Here is a 16,767-nt window from a genome sequence, read left to right on the forward strand (position 1 = left end):
AACTTAGCCCCCTCAAGCCAGTGTCTCCACTCCTCGAGTGCATCCTTAATAGCCAACAATTCCCGGTAACCCACGTCATAATTCATCTCGGCAGGCGAAAATTTACGGGAAAAGTAAGCACAGGGATGAAGGCGATTATCAGACACTCCCATCTGAGAAAGCACTGCCCCAATACCCATCTCAGAGGCATCCACCTCCACCACAAAAGGACGCTCTGGATCTGGGTGTCGCAGCACCTTGGCCGAAACAAATGCCCTTTTGAGACGGGCAAAAGCCGCTTTAGCCTCACAAGACCAGTGAGCAACATCCGCCCCTTTCTTAGTGAGTGCCACCAAGGGCGCCACTATAGACGAAAATCCAGCGATAAATCGTCTATAAAAATTCGCAAAGCCCAGGAAACGCTGAAGCGCCTTCAAACTAGTGGGCTGCACCCAATCCAGGACTGCCTGTACCTTGGAACCCTCCATTTGGAAACCTTCTGGGGAGATAATATATCCTAGAAATGCGATTTGCTGAACTTCAAATTCGCACTTCTCCAGCTTCGCCCCAAGCCGGTGGTCTCTGAGTTTCTGGAGGACTAAGCGTACATGCTTCCGATGTTCCTCCAGGGAATGGGAGAAGATTAGGATGTCATCTAAGTATACAACTAAGAATCTATCCAAATATTCCCTGAGCACATCATTCATGAAATCCTGGAAGACTGCCGGGGCATTACAGAGCCCAAAAGGCATCACCAAATATTCATAATGCCCTGAGTGGGTATTAAAGGCAGTCTTCCATTCATCCCCCTCTCTTATTCGGATTAGATTGTACGCACCGCGTAGGTCAATCTTAGAAAAAATGGTGGCAGTACGAAGCTGGTCAAACAAGACCGAAATGAGAGGCAGTGGGTATGAGTTTTTAATCGTGATACGGTTCAATTCCCTGAAGTCGATGCAGGGTCGCAACGAACCGTCCTTTTTACCCACGAAGAATAACCCCGACCCAACTGGAGACTGTGAAGGTCTGATAAATCCCTTAGCCAAGTTCTCCTGAATGTACTCTGCCATAGCCTGAGTCTCAGGACGTGACAGGGAGTACAACCTGCTCTTGGGAAGCTTAGCATTTGGCAACAAATCAATGGCACAGTCATAGGGGCGATGGGGAGGTAGTACCTCTGCAACTTTTTTGGAGAACACGTCCGCAAAATCTGCATAACACCCTGGCAATCCTGGCAAACTTAGCTGCGAGAGCCTGACTGGAAGGCTCAAGCAACTCCTGAAACAATCAGTACCCCAACTAAGAATCTCCCCAGAGACCCAGTCAAATTGAGGATTGTGGGCCCTTAACCAGGGTAACCCCAACACCAATGGGGCAAAAGTACAGACAGTCACATAAAAGGACAATTTTTCAGAGTGTGTGGCTCCAATAAACAAAGAAATCTGGCTAGTGCAAGAGGTAATTTTACCTTGGGATAATGGTTCCCCGTTTAACCCACAAATCTCAATTTCCGATGCCAAGGGTACTAAGGGAACAGAGTGTTTCAGGGCGAATTGGCGGTCCATAAAAACCCCGTCGGCCCCACTGTCCACAAAGGCCTCAGTCTTGACAGTTTGACCGAGGATCTTCAAGGTCACCGGAATGATAAAAGTCTTCTTGGGAAATTCTGACTTCTGGCCTGACAGGATATTTCCCATCACCCTCAGGCCCTGAAGTTTTCCGGCTTTTCTGGGCATGATACTACCACATGACCTTTATTCCCACAGTACAAACACAACCCCTGCTGTCTCCTCCGCGTCTTCTCACGCGAGGAGAGGCGGGTAGCCCCAATCTGCATAGGCTCCTCGGAAAATTCCTCAGAGTCTGAGGATCCCTTGGGAAGGAAGGAAATCTCAGTCTCCCTTTCAAGCCTACGCTCTCTCAGCCGTCTATCCACCCGGATGGATAACTGCATGAGCTGATCCAAGCTATCAGGCAAGGGATATTGTACCAGTTGGTCCTTTATCTGGTTAGAAAGACCTCTTCGGTACTGGTGTCTCAGGGCTGGGTCATTCCACTGGGTATCATGGGCCAACCTCCGAAACTCCGTACAGTAAACCTCAACTGGCCTTCGCCCTTGCTTAAGGATCGAAATCTGAGCCTCAGCTGAGGCCGTCTTGTCAGGGTCATCATACAACATGCCCAGTGCCGTAAAAAAAGCATCAACACTTTTAAGCGACGGACAGTCAGGCTGCAACCCATATGCCCAGACCTGTGGGTCTCCTTGTAGCAAGGAAATCACTATGCCCACCCGCTGAATCTCCGACCCAGAAGACTGAGGCCTAAGCCGGAAGTATAGCTTGCAGCTCTCCTTGAAACAAAAGAACTGCGAGCGATCTCCAGAAAAACGATCCGGGAGATTTACTTTCGGCTCCTTAACCCCTGCAGGTGCTGCTGCTGCGGGAGCTCCGCCAGCAGCCTGGGAGGTGTGCATTTTAATGGACAAATCATTAAATTGTCGAGTCAGGACCTGCACCTGATCGACCACCTGTTGCAACGTATTTTGAGGGGTATGCTCCATATTCCCACAAAATTTCAACAGGAGTATTAGGCTGCTGAATATGTTATGCACACCAGTGCCTGCAGGAAAGTACTGGTGTCAGGACTGTTATGCACTCCAGTGCCTGCAGGAATGTACTGGTGTTTGAACTGTTATGCAAAACAAATGGACTTACAGACAGACTGGGGAATATGACATAACGTACACAGAAGGTGATAGGGTAACAAAATACACACAAAGTGAACAGAGAAGCCCAGAGGCTAAGGAACTGGGTATCTCCCTTGTATTAGAACTGCTCAGATGAGAAAAGCAAGATGTTGTGTTTTAATACGTAGAGAACCCGAAATGCTGTTGCTAAGGGCAACAGCAAAACCCTAAAGGGTTACCAACGGGTGTGGCAGTAAACTCCTTGGTCAGAGATGGAATGATAGACACAAGGAGAGTCTCCACAATCCTAATTCTCACTTGCAGTGCACAGGTTCAGCTTACTGCCACTAAACTGACCCCTGACACCTAGCAAAGTGAGACAGGATTAGACAGGCAAGTCTTAGAATACAGCCGCAAACTTGCTAAGTTCACAGAGTAGTAACAGAACCCCAGCAAGCTAAACGACTGACTCCAGTCTTACTGCTAGGTCTGGATTGGCAGAGTGTAATACCAAATCCCCAGGCCTATTTGCAGTAAGCAACAAACAAATACAAAGCTACACAGTACTGGCTAACTTTCAGAAACTGACTAACCAACAAAGATTCAGCAGCATCTGCTTACCCTGAGAAGAGGCCTTATAAAGCAGGTGCTGTCCACGCCCCACTCAGACCTCACAGACTGTGAGCACAAAAACCAGCACCGGATCCCCTGCCATGCACAGAGCCTATAACCACTGCACAGCAAAAGACCCGAACCGGAGTATCAGCTGCGCTCAGGTCACTCCGCTAGCACTTGTCTCCCGGTTGCCATGGCGACGTGGCAGCACAGGGCAGGAGACCCTAACACTTACTTGCCAAGTGTGCCTGGACAGGCACAAAGGGTGGAGGCTGAGAACGATGGTGAAGGAGGATTTAGAGCAGATACTGATATGCATGATTGTACGGAATACCTAAACCAAACTTTTACAGCGAGACCGGACATCAGTGACAACCCACTGAAAGAAGTAGACTTTACCTTCTACACTGACGGTAGTTGCCACAGACAGACGTAATCGGGAGACTTGTGCACCGGATATGCAGTTGTAGATGACGATGGTATCATAGAAGCTGAACCCCTTGGCCCACCACACTCAGCACAAGTCGCTGAGCTGGTTGCCCTGACCAGAGCATGTGAGTTGGCCAAAGGTAAGTCAGCTAATATATACACAGACTCTAGGTACGCCTTTGGAGTGGTGCATGATTTTGGGGCCCTGTGGCGCCTCAGAAATTTCATGATGGCAGCTGGCACACCTGTAGCGCATGCGTCCCACATAAAAAGACTCCTGACAGCAATACAGGAACCAGACAGAGTGGCTGTTATCAAGTATAAAGCACACACCTACGACCAAGACCCAATCTCACTTGGTAATAGCCAGGCAGACAAAGCTGATAAATCAGCAGCAAGCACAACCATACAAACTAACATCACATCACTGATGACATTTGAAACAGTTAACATGCAACAGTTAATTGAAATGCAAAATTTGTGTTCCCTACAGGAAAAGGCAGTCTGGAAGGCAAAGGGATATGGTCAGGAGTCCTCAGGACTTTGGACAGATGGACATGGTAAGCCAGTGGCCCCCAGAGCATATCTTCCAAGTCTAGCTGAAGTGGCACACGGTCTGACTCATCTGGGCAAGGAGGGTATGTGCAAGCTGGTAAGAGCCTACTGGACTGCGCCAGGATTCTCTTCTCATGTGGGTAAGAAAGCAATGACATGTCTTACTTGCTTGAGGAAGAATATTGGTAAGGCAATACCAACGCAGCCATCCCATATCCCTCCTACAGACTGAACTTTTCAGGTAATACAAATCGACTTCATACAGTTACCACCCTGTAGGAATTTGAAATATGTGTTAGTATGTACTGATGTGTTTTCCAACTGGGTATAAGTATTCCCCGCTGCCACAAATACTGCTGTGTTCACTGCAAAGAAAATCGTGCAGGAAATTGTGTGCAGATATGGTATCCCTAGAATGATTGAAAGTGATAGGGGTACCCATTTTACAGGTGAAGTCTTTCAGGTCATGTGCAAACTGATGGGAATTAATAGCAAGCTGCATACTCCGTACCGGCCACAGGCGAGTGCGAAGGTGGAGAGAATGAACAGCACTATTAAGAACAAGCTGAGCAAAGTGATGGCTGAAACTGGATTGCTGTGGCCAGAAGCTTTGCCACTAGTGTTCTACAGCATCAGAACCACTCCCAGGTCACCGCTTAACATCGCCCTTTGAAATTCTTTTTGGTCGACAACCCCATGTAATGATTGAACCCCAGGATGATTTGAAATGCAATAATGAGGTGACTGTAAAATAATTGGTTAAGATGAGCAAGCAGTTGAGGAATCAAAACAGAAATCTAAAACTGGTGATTCCTGACTTACCAAACAGTAATTGTCATGACATTGAACCTGGGGATTATGTAATGATTCGAAATTTTCTAAGCTCCGGTTGCCTCATTGACAGGTGGGAAGGACCGTACCAAGTCTTACTAACCAGCAAGACAGCATTAAAGGTTGCCGAAAGAGAGACTTGGGTCCACTCGTCCCACTGTAAGAAGGTCGCTGACCCAGAGAGAGCCTGTGATAAAGAGCAGAGTATAGAGGAAATCGTATCACTGGAGTGCCTCTTCCGGGAAGGTTGAGAGGCAGGACTGTTGTCACAGCACTTGAGCACGGAGAACTACAAGACCAGAGGCGGTTGTCGCACCAAATTTCTTTTCCCTTTTTTATTATTTTCTTCATCTCCCATTACCCTCCTTTTTCCCCCTTTCTTGCTCCCTTTTCTCTCCCCTTAACAAGATGGACTTATCCCAAGAGACTGCATTCCGGGTTTTCCTGTTGACCCTGTTGTTGACCAGAGCAGTCTGTTTCGGTGAGAGTACCAGAGAGGTCGAGAAAGGATCTGGAATGGGTTCTGATGGCAAGGACGGATTTGTAGAATTCCAAGAGCAACACATCCACCGAGCAAAGGCAAGTATCAGAAAACTAGAAACTAGGAGGCACTGTGAAGGGTTATTGGCTGTGGAAAATTGAATTTGTAGAAATTGTGAAAACATAGGTGGTCATTCCGAGTTGTTCGCTCGCAAGCTGCTTTTAGCAGCTTTGCACACGCTAAGCCGCCGCCTACTGGGAGTGAATCTTAGCTTATCAAAATTGCGAACGAAAGATTAGCAAAATTGCGAATAGACACTTCTTAGCAGTTTCTGAGTAGCTCCAGACTTACTCGCATCTGCGATCAGTTCAGTGCTTGTCGTTCCTGGTTTGACGTCACAAACACACCCAGCGTTCGCCCAGACACTCCCCCGTTTTTTCCAGCCACTCCCGCGTTTTTTCCAGCCACTCCCGCGTTTTTTCCAGAAACGGTAGCGTTTTTTCACACCCATAAAACGGCCTGTTTCCGCCCAGAAACACCCACTTCCTGTCAATCACACTCCGATCACCAGAACGAAGAAAAAAACCTTGTAATGCCGTGAGTAAAATACCTAACTGCATAGCAAATTTACTTGGCGCAGTCGCACTGCGGACATTGCGCATGCGCATTAGCGACTAATCGCTCCGTTGCGAAAGAAAAATAACGAGCGAACAACTCGGAATGACCACCATAGTTGAGGATGGGTGCATCCAGAGATGTCAGTCCAGCCTTAATATCAACATGGACCGTCATCCATTGAGTGATTATCACTCATTAGTGGGTAAGGTTTTAAACCAAACAGAATGCTGGGTGTGCTCACAAGTACCTCAAGGTCAGAGCAAGTCAGGACTAGTACCGTATCCTTTAACAATAGAGTTTGAAGCTCCACCAGTACCATGTAGATAGATCCTTTGTATGTTTCAACATTTCCAATTCCCGAAAGCCGGGAAATTGGGAAGTGACATGGAATAACCAAACCATGGCATTTTCACACAGAGCCGACAGAATACCCGTAGACTCTGAACTTATACGCCAAAATCGGTGTTGTGTCCTCACCTTCCTGCAAGGGTTTAAAAGCATATTTTACTGTATAAGGTTTATAAGCATTGATAAGGTGTACGCACTGCGGGTACTTTATACCGTCAGCACTACTTAAGGTTTAAGGTATAACATCGTTGCAGTACTTTTCTGCTAAGGGTTTAAAGTGTAATCATATCATTGCATTGTATCACGAACAAGGTTTAAAGGTTATCAATTGTGCTCAGCGCGGCGTGTGTACGCCAAGTACGTACCACGTACGGGACTCTGTACGCAAATAGCGTACAAAGTGCGTAGCACGTGTATTCTGTCTAGCGGCCATAGCGGCTCCACGGTAAAAGTGTATCTAGAGGTATAGCTTTATGGTTTCAGATAATATCGACATTTTCAGTACAGTGCCCACCTGTACATGTATATTGTCTTTTGCCATAAGAGAGGTGTTATATTGGTTCCCAGGGCGCCCCCCTTGCGCCCTGCACCCTTACAGTGACCGGAGTGTGTGAGGTGCATGGGAGCAATGACGCACAGCTGCGGTGCTGTGCGTTACCTCTGTGAAGCTCTGAAGGCTTCTGCCGCCTGAGACGTCTTCTGACTTTGTTTCTTCTGGCTCTGTGAGGAGAACGGGGGCGCGGCTCTGGGAGTGAACGCCCAGGACGAACCTGTGTTCACCCCCTCTGGAGCTAATGGTGTCCAGTAGCCGAGGAAGCAGAGCCTATCATTTAAGAAGGTCTGCCCCTCTCTCCTTAGTCCCTTGATGCAGGGAGCCTATTGCCAGCAGTGCTCCCTGTAAAAATATAGAAAAAATCCAAACAAAAATGCTTTCTAGGCAGAGAACTCAGGGGAGCTCCCTGCAGTGCACCAATTTCCCTCTGGGCACAGTGTAAAACTGAGGTCTGGGGGAGAGGCATAGATGGAGGAGCCAGTGCACACCCAGAATCCAAAGCTTTCTTAAAGTGCCCTATCTCCTGCGGAGCCCGTCTATTCCCCATGGTCCTTACGGAGTCCCAGCAACCTCAAGGACGTTAGAGAAATATATATTTACAGACACAACCATTAAAACTTTATTATAAGATTAGAGAATATATATTGGAGAGTGCCCCTCCACACCTCTGGATATATATGTGTGGACCCACTAATATTGTGGACACCCACTGGGAGCACCCCGTTGATGAACTACATATCTTAATAGATAATTGTGTAGCCATTTTAGTACTGTTGTAGTTCCTATCTATACATAATACAATACAAGACTGACTTGAATGACCCTTCAAAATGGTTATTCCTCAAATTCTAGAAAACTATAGAAAGATTTAGCAATCTAGGACAGACTTTATTTATAGAATGCATCGGTGCTGTCCTCACGTAGATGTATCCTGCTATTTTGTCCAGGTGCCAAGACACAGAATTGTGGGCCAAGGATCTGGGTCACTGCAGCTGTGCCCTGTGCTTGGTGTTATAGGCAGACAATGGTAACATACAAAGGACATGATCCAGGGATAGACACAACTGCACCCCAAATCATAGCCATATAATGCATTTACTAACAAAGTCACATTTTTATGGAAATGATGTGAAGCAAAGTGGTGCCGGTCTCATTCTACATCACCCCCGCAGGCAGGAGAGCAGTTGTCTTCCAGTGGACACTACCAACACACCCAACAATGGTGGTCATTCCGAGTTGTTCGCTCGGTAAATTTCATCGCATCAATTTTCCGCTTAGTGCGCATGCGCAATGTCCGCACTGCGACTGCGCCAAGTAAATTTGCTAAGAAGTTAGGATTTTTACTCACGGCTTTTTCTTCGCTCAGGCGATCGTAGTGTGATTGACAGGAAGTGGGTGTTTCTGGGCGGAAACAGGCCGTTTTATGGGCGTGTGGGAAAAAACGCTACCGTTTCTGGGAAAAACGCAGGAGTGGCTGGAGAAACGGAGGAGTGTCTGGGCGAACGCTGGGTGTGTTTGTGACGTCAAACCAGGAACGACAAGCACTGAACTGATCGCAGATGCCGAGTAAGTGTCGAGCTACTCAGAAACTGCACAGAGATGTCTTATCGCAATATTGCGAATCTTTCGTTCGCAATTTTAAGAAGCTAAGATTCACTCCCAGTAGGCAGCGGCTTAGCGTGTGCAATGCTGCTAAAATCGGCTTGCGAGCGAACAACTCGGAATGACCACCAATGACCCTATCAATTTTAATGGCATCATTATCAGACATTTGGCCTGGTCAGGGATGTACGCTAAACTGATTGTTATGCAGTTGAGCGATTATCAGCGGACTGCGCATGCTTCGTGATGGTCTTGTGATGATGGTCGTTTAGAGGATTTATCGCAAAAGTGATTGGCACCATGCCTAAATAATATCTGATCATACGATACAGATATAAACAAAATATATTAATAATGGTAATAATGTACAGTATGTAACTATATTCATAGACAACACATATCGATACAGTGTGCACCATAAGCCATATGGGAATATAAGTAGGGAACCATTGCTACATCTAAATAACAGATGAGAGCCATTACTTGTTACCAACATTCTGCACACTAATATTTGATCCACTGCCCCATTTTCCGCTATCGGGGTCTGGGCACAGATCTGTTGCACATACAGTATATCTGACTCTGAATAGTGATAATAATTTTTTCTGAACACAGAATTTATTTTGGGAGTAACAGCTTTATTACTTAATTACAGACGAAGGGCCTAATTCAGGCTGGATAGCTATTGAGACAGAAATTGTGATTTTCTCAATCCTGCTTCTGCTAAAAAAACTCATGTGAAGCGTCGCCAAGAAAAGAAAAAGACGCCCACTGCTGCATTCGCACAAGTGTGATCAGTGTCGGACTGGGGCATGAAGGGCTCACTGGGGGACTGCTGTGATAGGGGCCCCTTATTTAGGGGTGTGGCCAGCCTCCAAAGGGGGTGTTGCCAAACTCCATAGAGGCTTGGGTAGCCATTAGAGTGTGGCAACAAGTCGTCTCTGGCGCTAAGGTGAGTAGTGTAAATATCTGTATATCAAGTCTGGATTTCAGCAGCCACCCGGAGCTGGAGATGCCAATTCTAGACAAAGGAAAACAACACAAATAGATGTTCCAAGTGGCGTTTAATAATACATATAAAATATGTTTTAAAAAAGTTTCTGTTTTTATTTTTAGTAAAAAATTATTATACAATGATATCACAAAACTCCCAGGAGTCAATAATCATGTAACAAACAATATGCACTTCAATAAAAATGTATATACGAATAGAACTGGACAACCTTAATATCCATACCACATCAATGAGCCTAATTAGGACTCAATATATCATATACCTGCTGTGCTTTTGGTAAGAAGATGCAGTCATGCACTGAGCACCGCAACTAATGTTTGATAAGTGGTGCAGTCGTTCATCACGGATTTAAACTGAAGCACAGAAATGAAAATGAAAATTGGAGATTCTAAATGTTAAATTTACTCACATACTGTATATATGTGTGATCTTTGGTTCCCAGATGATGGTGCAGCCAGTGGCGGTTCTTGCCACGGGCAAGCGGTACTTTTGCCCAAGGCGCCGCCATCCGGAGGGCTCCGCACCAGGGCAAGATCCGCCACTGTGCCCCCCGCAGTGCCCTGCTGTGTCCTCCCGCTTTGAAGGGAACCAGACGCGTAGCGTCTAGTTTCCCTTCATTGAGAGGACCTTAGTTGTGCGGTGCGCGATGACGTCATTGCGCACCGCACAGCAAAGGTCCTCTCCATGAAGGGAAACTAGACGCTACGGTCTAGTTTTCCTTCATGTAGAGGACCTTTGCTGTGCGATGCGCGATGACGTCATCGCGCACCGCACAGCATAGTGGCACAGACACTAGGGGTCATAATTGACCTCTAGTGTCTATGCTGTTCTATGGGAGAGACGTAATAACGTCTCTCCCATAGATCCAAGAAAGGAGAGGAGAAGAGCGGCGCCGCCGGCGGAGGGGGTCTGCAGCGGTCCTAATCAGGAACGGGGATGGTAAGTATACTTTTTTTTAATTTCATCTTTTCTTTCAGCGTCGTGACCACGCCCCCATTTGAAGCCACGCCCCTATATTTTGCCCGGGGCGCCACAAGGCCAAGAACCGGCCCTGGGTGCAGCACAGCATGTATAGCACCTGGGATGGATGGTAATAGGACACTGGTGTAGGGCTTGGTGTCCAGAGCCCCGTGTTTTACAGCCAGCGGGACCGGGATGTGCAGTGCTGGTACGTCGGTCAGTAAATGTGACTTGCTGTAGGCGTCCCAGTGGTGTACCTCCGATGTGCCAGCGGAGGCAATGAGTGATCGTGGCTGCTGGGCGCGCTCAGAGATGGTGAGCCCTTATGGTGTCTGTGGCGCTGCTGTGAGCGCTGATCCCCATGTTGGAAGCGCTCAGGTGGAAAAGCCGTCTCTGTTGGTTGCAGCTTAAGCCGGGTGTTGAAGGTGGAAGCGGCTGGGTGTCCAAAAGCTGCCGCTCTCACCATGTGTTGTAGATGTTATCGGCCGTGCCAAATGAGCCCCCAGTGCTGCGCTGCTGGATGCAGTGAAAACAGACAGGCTGATGCTGGGTGTGGAAGAAGGTTCTGCCGGGGAGAATTGCAAGTAGGTCCTGTGTCCTTAACACACAACAGGGCGTCTTTATCCAAAGGCAGGTGTCAGCCATTAGCGAGTGCATGGTTTGGGACTTTTAATAAATATATATAGTAAATACTGCTTGTGCATGCATGGCAAAGTACCAGAACAGCAGTGCACTGTACAAAATACACCACAGGTCAGTGCAGTATAATGTATGTATAATTGAAGTGCACAGCTTAGTACATGATCCCTAGAGGAGTGGGTGGGCCCTCAGACAGTGGGGCCCACCGGGGGTTTCCCTGTGCCCCTGTGTGCCAGTCTGACCCCGAGTGTGATGCATATGCAGAAATCGGGAGCCAGCAGACCGACGGTCACATAACCTCCCCCTAAACAATAACCCTCCCCCTCACCATCCCGACGGTCGGCATGCCGACCAACAGAGACTTTTCCCACTCTGTATCCACGAAACCCATAGAGTGGGAATAGAAAGGTCGCCGCTGAGACCGCAGCGTGGTGAGCATAGTGCGCCCGCAAGGTGCTTGCTGCTTTCACCTCCACCCCTTGCCGGGATTCCGCTGCAGGGATCCCGGCGTCGGTATGCTGACCGGCGGTCACGCATATCACACCCACCAGCACCATCAACAATACTGGTTGACCCATGCCTACACAGGATATACGCGGATGCAGATGCAGCGGCACCATGTTTTCAATCGCACCTGACGTCAGATGCATGCCCTGAAATGGACACGCCTGCAGATTCCCAACCACCCCCCACAAACACCATGTGACCTCCCACTAACGGTCATTTCCTGCTGTGTGATCACACTTGGCTGGGCCTGCTATTGCATTTTGGCCTTCGCGCACGTCTGATGCGGTCGCAGTGCATGCACAGTCATCCAATAATCGGCAATTTAGCCAAGTTGCAACTGAAGCTGAATAAGGCCCGAATTACATTATTTGTTACTAACCTTGTACAGACTTATGTCTGATCCCACAACCCTTCCCTGTTATTGGGGTCTGTGCAGATTTACTGCCCCGATATTTGTCTCCAGACAGTGTTTAATATTTTATCTTGATACAGATGATAATTCAATTAAATGTTACTACGATACCACATCTTACCGCTGTAAATATCCTACCAATATACATTCCTCGTGTACTCTTAAATCTATTATGGTGTATAAGTTTTAAAAATACATATATTTTGATGTTATAAAATAATATACGGGCATCCTGCGTTTTGGCCATTACCTGTAAGTCAATCACTTTGCAAATAAATCCTCTTTGCAACTATCGTTGCTAGTGATTGGCCACGTGGGCGCAGTGTGGCAGGTGCAGGCGGCCAATAATCACACAACCCTGTAAATGTCTGCATTGTCTGCTACTCTGAATCAGGCTCTATATGGTCTATTATCGGCTTCCTTCCATGTTTGGAGCCATGAAAGCTGGATGACGTAGGATTGTTGCAGCGAATGGTTTAGACGAACATAAAGCCTGGGATACTTCTGGTCAGGGCCATAACTACGTGTGCACGAAGTGTGCTTTGCACATAGCACACTTTAGCTGAGAGTGCATTGTGCCCCGTGATCCTGATTACCCGCCATATTTGTGTTGCAGCGCAAATTCCTTGTCAGCGGCTGCACTCTACGGGACTTCTGGGTCAGAGGTGGGTAGTAGGAATCAGGAGGGGTTGTCTTCAGTATGCCGGCGGTCGGGCTCCCGGCGACCAGCATACCGGCGCCAGGAGCCCGATAGCCGGCATACCGACACTTATTCTCCCTTGTGGGGGTCCACGACCACCCTGGAGGGAGAATAAAATAGTGTGACGTGCGTAGCGTGGCGAGCGCAGCAAGCCCGCAAGGGGCTCATTTGCGCTCGCCACACTGTCGGTAAGCCGGCGGCCGGCCTCCCGACGCCGGGGTATCCGTTCACATGGTTGACCATGTTATGGTCGACAGTGATTAGGTCGACCACTATTGGTCGACATTGACATGTTCGACATGGACACATGGTCAACACATGAAAATGGTCGACACATGAAAGATCGACACTTGAAAAGGTCGACCTGCGTTTTTTTACTTTTTTATCTTTTGGGGAACTTTTCCATACTTTACGATCCATGTGGACTACGATTGGAACGGTAATCTGTGCCGAGCGTAGCGAAGGCACCATGCCCGAAGCATGGCGAGCGAAGCGAGCCATGCGAGGGGACGCGGTGCACTAATTGGGGTTCCCAGTCACATTACGCAAAAAACGACACTAAAAAAAGTAAAAAAAACCTCATGTCGACCTTTTCATATGTCGCCCCCCCTTTCATGTGTCGACCATTTTCATGTGTCGACCATGTGTCCATGTCGACCATGTCAATGTCGACCAATAGTGGTCGACCTAATGACTGTCGACCATAACATGGTCGACCATTCATACCGGAACCCGGCGCCGGTATGCTGGTCGCTGGGAGGCCGGCCGCCGGCAGATCGTAGTGAACCCACCAGGAGATGTGTCTGTGATCCACTGGTGGAATTAAGTACATGTGGGACACACACACACCACCCCCCATTGTGTAGGGGCTCTACCTGGTATAACATATAAGGGGCTCCTACTGTGCTGTAACATGTATAAGGGGCTCTTACTGTGCTAAATGTGTGTAAGGGACTCTTACTGTGCCGTAACTTGTATAAGCTGCTGTTACTGTGCTAAAACATGTATAAGGGGCTCTTACTGTGATGCAATGTGTATAAGGGTCTCTTACTGTGCTGCAATGTGTATAAGTGGCCTCTTACTGTGCTGCAATGTGTATAAGTGGCTCTTACTGTGCTGCAACATGTATAAGGGGGTCTTACTGTGCTGCAACATGTATAAGGGGCTCTTACTGTGCTGTAACGTGTATAAGGGGCTCTTACTGTGCTGTAACGTGTATAAGGGGCTCTTACTGTGCTGTAACGTGTATAAGGGGCTCTTACTGTGCTGTAATGTGTATAAGGGGCTCTTACTGTGCTGTAACGTGTATAAGGGGCTCTTACTGTGCTGTAACGTGTATAAGGGGCTCTTACTGTGCTGAAACATGTATAAGGAGCTCTTACTGTGCTGCAATGTGTATAAGGGTCTCTTACTGTGCTGCAATGTGTATAAGGGGCTCTTACTGTGCCGTGACGTGTATAAGGGGCTCTTACTGTGCCGTGACGTGTATAAGGAGCTCTTGCTGTGCAGTGTAATTTGAATAATGTGTAATGTGAATTGGTACTATTATGTGGCCACGCCCTATTCCCTTGAAGCTCACCCCTCTATCTTTAGCGCGCCTTTTGGCGTGCACTGTTTCTATTTTAAATATTGAGGGGGAACAATTCTCTTTCCGGTACAGGGCACCAAAATGTCTACTTACAGCTCTGCTTCTGGTGGTATCCGGTCTTTAGGTCGACCACCCTTAGGTCGACAGTCATTAGGTCGACCACTATTGGTCGCCCTACATGGTTTCTAGGTCGACATGGTCACTAGGTCGACATGACAAAAGGTCGACATGAGTTTTCACATTTTTGATCTTTTTCATACTTTACGATCCACGTGGACTACAATTGGGAACGGGCAAAGCGAGGGGACATGGTGCACTAATTGGGGTTCCCTGTCACTTTATGAAGAAAACGACCCCCCAACAAGTAAAAAAACTCATGTCGACCTTTTGCCATGTCGACCTAGTTCATGTTGACCTAATGACAACATCGACCTATTTCAGGTGCCGACTTAGTTACTGTCGACCAATAGATGTCGACCTAATGACTGTGGAACCTTGGAACCACACCCGCTTCTGGTATATGGACAATATATATTTTTTGCTGATTGTATTCACTATACAGTATGTGCACCGCTTCTTGTTTTGTGGGAACCTATGGTAAGGTTTCTAATACTCACATGAGTTTTTTTTGAGAAGCCATGTCGATCCCTATTTTCTTTTTTACCACTTCGTTCATTTGAGACGCTGGGTAATATATAATAGCTATTACAGATTGCCCCTTGTCTCATTTATATACTACACTAGAGGGCGCCATTTGTCTCTCTGTATCTGTGTATTTGTCATATTTGCCTATTCTTCCAGATCAGCCGATAGTATCCCGAAAATCGGTTGGAAAGATAGGCAAACCTCCCGGAGGCCGGTCTCACCCACCCGCAGCCTCCCTCAGTGGGTGGCCCGGGGAGGCCAATGACAAGATTTGCACTGAATCACGTCATTGTAGTCCCGCCTCCAGCTATTCAATACCGGTAATCTGTGCATTGAATAGCAAGGGGTGAGGCCACAATGACATAATAATGTGTCCACGCCCCTGTGCCGCCCACCCTGATGGGGCCACGCCCCCTATATTTCCGACATGGCTGCCTTCTCTCGCATGTGGCAGCCAGAAAGTCGGTAAGCATGGTATGTGTATGTGAAAATAAGGTGTATGTGGAGGAGTCTATTTGCACATAAGGGGTATCTGGAGAAGTCTGATAGCATATATTTAATAAAATACATTATGTAATTTACCATATGCCACCTGCTGCAACCCTGTAAATAATGTTAAATTAAAATATGCCAAGTGCCCCTTCTGTTTAATTAAATTGTGCCACCCACCTCCCTTCCTTATATAGGTTTCCTTAATTTGTGCCATATGCCCTTCCCCTTATATATTTAATTATGTTTGCCACCTAATACTGATTTTATACCTAAATGGCAAGTCGCCCCTGGGATTTGTACGTGGCTCCTTCTCAAGTGCAACTCGGCAGAGAGCCCTTTCAGACAGGTAGCCCATCCTGGCAATATGCCAATTCAGTGACGTCACCGCCAACGTTTGCGGAGGAGATGAAATGATCTCCAAACGTCGCCTCTTCCCATTCTGTGAATGGGTGCTGGGTCGCATCAACCAGGCTTATACGTTTACAGTGCATCGCGACCCAGGTCCTTCCCAGGACCAACCCTGCAAGCTAGCCGTGCCTCTGGACCCAGGTAAACCTTTTTACACCGAGCCGCAACCCGAATTAACCCAGGTCAAAAGCTTGGTGTAAAGGGGGTATGTCTCCCACACCTTTGACATTATATCAATGCTAACATTTTGATTGTTGACATAATGTCTATGTTGACATTCAGATCATGTCAACATTGTGGCGTCAACATTCAGAATGTTGACATTTTGACTATGGGGGCAATTTAGATCTGATCGTAGATGTGCTAAATTTAGCACGTCTACAACTGTGATAGCCGGGCAGCGCCAGGTCCATCCATCATTTTTAAAGCATTGAACGACAGGCTGTCTCATCACATAAGCAAGCAGTTTATTCAGACAGGGTTATCACGACAATAACATTTAACTTCTTGTTCTCTCTCCAGCACAATATTCATATGGGTTATATCAGGTTAGCATTTCCTTCCATTCGCTTCACTGGCAATAACAGCATAAACAATGATGGGACAGCTGTCATGACTGTGGTTTTTGTGAACCCGGTGTTAGTGAAGTCTGTGCTGGCGACTGGAGGACTATGTGTATATTAGGCAGGTCTGTAGGAATCAGT

At 47.4% G+C, this 16,767-nt stretch overlaps 1 long non-coding RNA gene across 5 annotated transcripts in view; it reads left to right on the forward strand.

Annotated features, from left to right (window-relative positions):
• Positions 1 to 10,547: 10,547 nt before the first annotated feature.
• The window catches only part of LOC134944504 (uncharacterized), a 37,706-nt gene continuing 31,486 nt past the window's right edge, over positions 10,548 to 16,767 (forward strand). Inside the window, exon 1 of one of the 5 annotated variants that reach the window (XR_010181869.1) lies at positions 10,548 to 10,651. This is a non-coding gene — a long non-coding RNA (uncharacterized LOC134944504). Of the gene's footprint in view, positions 10,652 to 10,768; positions 10,881 to 11,237; positions 11,257 to 16,767 lie in introns of those variants that run through there. The other 4 variants (XR_010181876.1, XR_010181877.1, XR_010181878.1 and 1 more) reach the window with 4 other exon arrangements.

Source organism: Pseudophryne corroboree, chromosome 7 (genome assembly GCF_028390025.1).
Source record: "Pseudophryne corroboree isolate aPseCor3 chromosome 7, aPseCor3.hap2, whole genome shotgun sequence".
NCBI classification, from domain to species: Eukaryota; Metazoa; Chordata; class Amphibia; order Anura; family Myobatrachidae; genus Pseudophryne; species Pseudophryne corroboree.